At 41.4% G+C, this 6,432-nt stretch overlaps 1 pseudogene; it reads right to left on the bottom strand.

Moving 5' to 3' along the window:
• Window positions 1–527: 527 nt before the first annotated feature.
• LOC123583609 lies at window positions 528–1,621 on the bottom strand (annotated as a pseudogene).
• Window positions 1,622–6,432: the final 4,811 nt, after the last annotated feature.

The following is a 6,432-nucleotide window of genomic DNA, read 5'->3' as shown; positions in this document are numbered from 1 at the left end:
ACCCAGCAATATCTTTTTTTGTGACCACAAGGGACCAGATAACTGTATGTTGAGCAGCACTCTTCATTGGTGAGTCTTCAACTCTTTCTTCCCTTGTGTTGAAGAGTTGCTTAGGAACCATACTTTCTTTGTTCTACTCTCTCTTCCTGATCTACTGGGAACCAGGCTGGTAGCATTTATGAGAGACTGATTTTCACTTCTTTTTTTTTTTTTTTAATTTTTTTTTCAACGTTTATTTATTTTTGGGACAGAGAGAGACAGAGCATGAACGGGGGAGGGGCAGAGAGAGAGGGAGACACAGAATCGGAAACAGGCTCCAGGCTCTGAGCCATCAGCCCAGAGCCCAACGCGGGGCTCGAACTCACGGACCGCGAGATCGTGACCTGGCTGAAGTCGGACGCTCAACCGACTGCGCCACCCAGGCGCCCCTGATTTTCACTTCTAAAGAACAAGGGACACTTGTTCCTTCCCAGAGAAATGTCTTCTTGGGCAACTAAGAACCTAAGGGAAGTATCTAAGGCCATTCCTCAAGAAGTGCTCTCAGCACTTGCAATAATATCAAGGGACAAGATGACCTTTTCTTCTATCTTGTAGGAGATAACAGACCTAAACAGATTAAAGATGATATAGTCTTCACCAAATTCATATCTGGAATTTAGTAATTCAAGGGCAATGACAGATGCATCTCCAATCACAGGAAGTTTTCTTCCCACTTCTTTGAAGGTCACCACAAACTTGTCAGAGTGAGTCCTATGAAGTATATTGGTGATTTTACCACAAATTCCAACAAGTGTAACTTCTTTCTCTGCTGCTGTGAATGTGACCACCTCAATTTTCATCTGTTTAGGAACTGAGGAATGAATACTATCACAGAACCCTCAATCTGAGGACATATCAATAAGAAGGTGTTTCTTCTTGTCTTCAGGCACCTTAATAAGTATCAGCTTTTTCATAGAGGGCCAAAGATCCTACTTCAATACACTTGAGCTGGTTTTAGCTCCCTATCTGATTGGGTATATGTTGCTGCTGGAACCATTTTCATAGACTTGGTAATTTTCTGGATGCTTTTGATTGACTTTAATTACCTGGCAGTGTTGCATCCACACAACTCCTGAAACAATGCTACGGGTACCAGTGACAGTCACAGCAAAAGTTTATTGCAATGAGAGGCAAGGCCGACCGATCGGGACAGACACTCTTAATCAGAGTGCAGCCTCGAACAGCCTGGGTACAGAGTTTTTATAGCCAACCACCTCGTCTTATCATCACCTGGGAACAGAACAAAGAAATAGTTCCCAGATGGGGGTGGAAACAGTTCAGACCTTCTGCTGTTAAGCCACAACCAGTTGACCTCCTTGACCCTGCCTCCGGCGCCACTTTTTCAAAGTTCTCAACATGCCCTTGCCCCAATCCAATCAAACTCTAATCCAGTTGATTTTTCTTGAACTTTTGTCCCCTTGATTGATAGGACAAGGCTGTTATCTCTTAACCTATCCGTGTCAAAACAAAGCTGTTCTTTCTCAAGGCTACAGGTTAGCCCTACAATTTAACCCTACAGGCAGTACATTTTAAAGTTGCCATTTTGAACTTGGATCCATTGCATCTACACAGCCCAGGCCAATAGCCCAGTGATGCTCATCTGAGAGAACATGGTCGTACCAGACATGATGAAGGTCATTCAGATAGGCCTCTGTGGTTCTCTTTTTTAGTGGTGTTGTTATCTGCTTTTGGTATCAGGGCAATGCTGGACTCATAGAATGAATTTGGAAGTTTTCCTTTCTTTTATGTTTTTTTTTTTTTTTTTGGATTACTTTGAGAATAATGGCATTAACTTTCTTTAAATATTTGGTAGAAATAATCTGTAAAGGGATTTGGCTCTGGGTTTTTGTTTCGTGGAAGTTTTTTGATTACAGATAGAATGTTTTTTGCAGGTTATGAGCCTAAGTTTTCATTCTTTTCTTTCTTTCTTTCTTTCTTTCTTTCTTTCTTTCTTTCTTTCTTTTTAGATACAAGTTAATTACCGTATAGTGGAGCATTGGTTTCAGGAACAGAATTTAGTGATTCATCACTTACATATAATACCCTGTTCTCATCCCAAGTCCCATCTTTAATTCTCATCACCCATTTAGCCTATCCCCCCACCCATCTCCCTTTCATCAACCCTCAGTCTGTTCTCTATACTCAAGAATGTCTTATGGCTTGTCCCTCTCTCTTTTTTTTTTTTTAAGTTTATTTATATATTTTTGACAGAGAGAAAGCGCATTGGGGAGGGGCAGAGAGAGGGAAATAGAGAATCCCAAGCAGGCTCCGCTGTGCTGTCAGTGAAGAGCCAAATGTGGGCCTTGAACTCTGGAACCATGAAATCATGACCTGAGATGAAATCAAGAGTCAGACACTTAACTGACAGAGCCATCCAGGCACCCTTCCCTCTCTTTTTTTTTTTTTTTATCTTGATTTATTTTTCCTTCCCCTTCCCTATGTTCATCTGTTTTTTTTTTTTAAGTTCATTTATTTATTTTAATATATATAATGGAATATTACTCAGCCTCTTGGTGTAGGCAAGTTGCTTGTGCTGGTCTTCTGGTGGAGGGCCTGCTGCATGGATTCTCAGACTGATTTGTTTCAGTGGAAATGTGCCTCCAGGGTGCAGGGTGTGGGGTTTAGTGTAAGCGGCTCCGGCCTCCACTAGGTGGCGCTGTTTTGTTTCCTGAAGTTTTTCAGTGCTAGTGGGGAGGATGAACATGGATGCCCCACCCCCCCTCCAGCTCTGGAGAGTGGCCCCAGACCATTTCTCTCTAGGAAATGGTCACAGAAGAGAAATCAATCACCCCTCTTGTATCCCCAGTTTTCATCAGAACACTGCTTTCACCTTGTCTGTGTCCAAGCTTTTTTTTATTTATCTCAGGTGCACTACTGAGTTTCAAAACTCCAAATTTTAGGGATTGCCTGGTGTGGATCCACTCTGTTCCTTTGGGGGAGGGTCTCAGCACGTTTTTGCCAGCCCATGTGAAGTAAGTGGTCACAGGACTGCCCAATAGTTCATGGTTTATGTCAAAAACAGAGCAGAAATCTGGCCCCCCTGTGGGCACCAGTAACCCACTCCTATGCCTAGAAACAGCATAGCACATTGGGGCCACCTGTCTTTCTTGTGATACAGGGGATCCTCAGACCACGCTGTCACTCCTGGGATTCCTCCCCACTTCTCCACCTGAGCACCTTTAAACTAGATACATCCCCTACTGTAGCTGACTTCTAAAAGTTCAGATTTTGTGCTCCACTGCTTATAATACTTTGTGGTAGCCTCCGTAAGCAGGTTTCCTCAATGCCACCATACCTGCAGGTTTCTCTCCCACAGATCAACTCTCCACAAATCCTACTTTCCAGGAAATGCTCATCTTTTTACATGCAGACTTGCAGTTTTTGTTCTCTCAAACCTCTAATTGAGTTCTTTGGTGTTCAGAATGATTTGATAACTATCTAGCTGTGTTCAAGGGATGAGACAAACTTAGGATTTCCCTGCTTTTCTGTCATCTTAACTCCCGACCTCCCAGCCCTTCTGGCTTTTAAAGCCAAATGTTATAGGGATTGGTCTTCCACATATGAGCTCCATGATTCAAGTGTCCATTTCTCTGCCTTCTTCACTCATAGCTAGCTCCTTCCCTCCTTCACACAGCACTCTTACACCTTTCTGACCTTCATAATGTTTCAGATGCAGATTCTTCTCTGTATTTACTCGTGTAGTTCTGCCAGTCTTTGGATCACTCCTAAGGTTATTGACTTGAATGTGGAGGATATCTAGTTGTAAATATGGGATGGGTTGTGCTCAGGGTTCTCCTACTCTGCCATCTTCGCAAGCTCAATCATCTCTCTTATTTTTATTTTTATTTTTATTTTGGTTTTATTTTTTTTCAATATATGAAATTTATTGTCAAATTGGTTTCCATACAACACCCAGTGCTCATCCCAAAAGGTGCCCTCCGCAATACCCATCACCCACCCTCCCTTCCCTCCCACCCCCATCAACCCTCAGTTTGTTCTCAGTTTTTAAGAGTCTCTTATGCTTTGGCTCTCTCCCACTCTAACCTCTTCTCTTTTTTTTTTTTTTTTTCTTCCCCTACTCCATGGGTTACTGTTAAGTTTCTCAGGATCCACATAAGAGTGAAAACATATGGTATCTGTCTTTCTCTGCATGGCTTATTTCACTTAGGATCACACTCTCCAGTTCCATCCACATTGCTACAAAGGGCCATATTTCGTTCTTTCTCATTGCCATGTAGTACTCCATTGTGTATATAAACCACAATTTCTTTATCCATTCATCAGTTGATGGACATTTAGGCTCTTTCCATAATTTGGCTATTGTTGAGAGTGCTGCTATAAACATTGGGGTACAAGTGCCCCTATGCATCAGTACTCCTGTATCCCTTGGATAAATTCCTAGCAGTGCTATTGCTGGGTCATAGGGTAGGTCTCTTTTTAATTTTCTGAGGAACCTCCACACTGCTTTCCAGAGTGGCTGCACCAATTTGCATTCCCGCCAACAGTGCAAGAGGGTTCCTGTTTCTCCACATCCTCGCCAGCATCTATAGTCTCCTGATTTGTTCATTTTGCCACTCTGACTGGTGTGAGGTGATATCTGAGTGTGGTTTTGATTTGTATTTCCCTGATAAGGAGCGACATTGAGCATCTTTTCATGTGCCTGTTGGCCATCCGGATGTCTTCTTTAGAGAAGTGTCTATTCATGTTTTCTGCCCATTTCTTCACTGGGTTGTTTGTTTTTCGGGTGTGGAGTTTGGTGAGCTCTTTATAGATTTTGGATACTAGCCCTTTGTCCGATATGTCATTTGCAAATATCTTTTCCCATTCCATTGGTTGCCTTTTAGTGTTGTTGGCTGTTTCCTTTGCTGTGCAGAAGCTTTTTATCTTCATAAGGTCCCAGTAATTCATTTTTGCTTTTAATTCCCTTGCCTTTGGGGATGTGTCGAGTAAGAGATTGCTACGGCTGAGGTCAGAGAGGTCTTTTCCTGCTTTCTCCTCTAGGGTTTTGATGGTTTCCTGTCTCACATTCAGGTCCTTTATCCATTTTGAGTTTATTTTTGTGAATCGTGTGAGAAAGTGGTCTTCTGCATGTTGCTGTCCAGTTCTCCCAGCACCATTTGTTAAAGAGACTGTCTTTTTTCCATTGGATATTCTTTCCTGCTTTGTCAAAGATTAGTTGGCCATACGTTTGTGGGTCTAGTTCTGGGGTTTCTATTCTATTCCGTTGGTCTATGTGTCTGTTTTAGTGCCAATACCATGCTGTTTTGATGATGACAGCTTTGTAGTAGAGGCTAAAGTCTGGGATTGTGATGCCTCCTGCTTTGGTCTTCTGCTTCAAAATTACTTTGGCTATTCGGGGCCTTTTGTGGTTCCATATGAATTTTAGAATTGCTTGTTCTAGCTTCGCGAAGAATGCTGGTGCAATTTTGATTGGGATTGCATTGAATGTGTAGATAGCTTTGGGTAGTAATGACATTTTGACAATATTTATTCTTCCAATCCATGAACAGGGAATGTCTTTCCATTTCTTTATATCTTCTACAATTACCTTCATAAGCTTTCTAGAGTTTTCAGCATACAGATCTTTTACATCTTTGGTTAGGTTTATTCCTAGGTATTTTATCCTTCTTGGTGCAATTGTGAATGGGATCAGTTTCTTTATTTGTCTTTCTGTTGCTTCATTGTTAGTGCATAAGAATGCAACTGATTTCTGTACATTGATTTTGTATCCTGCAACTTTGCTGAATTCATGTATCAGTTCTAGCAGACTTTTGGTGGAGTCTATCGGATTTTCCATGTATAATATCATGTCATCTGCAAAAAGCGAAAGCTTGACTTCATCTTTGCCAATTTTGATGCCTTTGATTTCCTTTTGTTGTCTGATTGCTGATGCTAGAACTTCCAACACTATGTTAAACAACAGCAGTGAGAGTGGGTATCCCTGTCGTGTTCCTGATCTCAGGGAAAAAGCTCTCAGTTTTTCCCCATTGAGGATGATGTTAGCTGTGGGCTTTTCATAAATGGCTTTTATGATCTTTAAGTATGTTCCTTCTATCCCGACTTTCTCAAGGGTTTTTATTAAAAAAGGTGCTGGATTTTGTCAAAGGCCTTTTCTGCATCGATTGACAGGATCATATGGTTTTTCTCTTTCCTTTTATTAATGTGATGTATCACATTGATTGATTTGTGAATGTTGAACCAGCCCTGCATCCCAGGAATGAATCCCACTTGATCATGGTGAATAATTCTTTTTATATGCTGTTGAATTCGATTTGCTAGTATCTTATTGAGAATTTTTGCATCCATATTCATCAGGAATATTGGCCTGTAGTTCTCTTTTTTTACTGGGTCTCTGTCTGGTTTAGGAATCAAAGTAATACTGGCTTCATAGAA

This window comes from Leopardus geoffroyi, chromosome B3 (assembly GCF_018350155.1).
Source record: "Leopardus geoffroyi isolate Oge1 chromosome B3, O.geoffroyi_Oge1_pat1.0, whole genome shotgun sequence".
NCBI classification, from domain to species: Eukaryota; Metazoa; Chordata; class Mammalia; order Carnivora; family Felidae; genus Leopardus; species Leopardus geoffroyi.
This window is presented reverse-complemented; position numbering and strand designations above follow the sequence as displayed.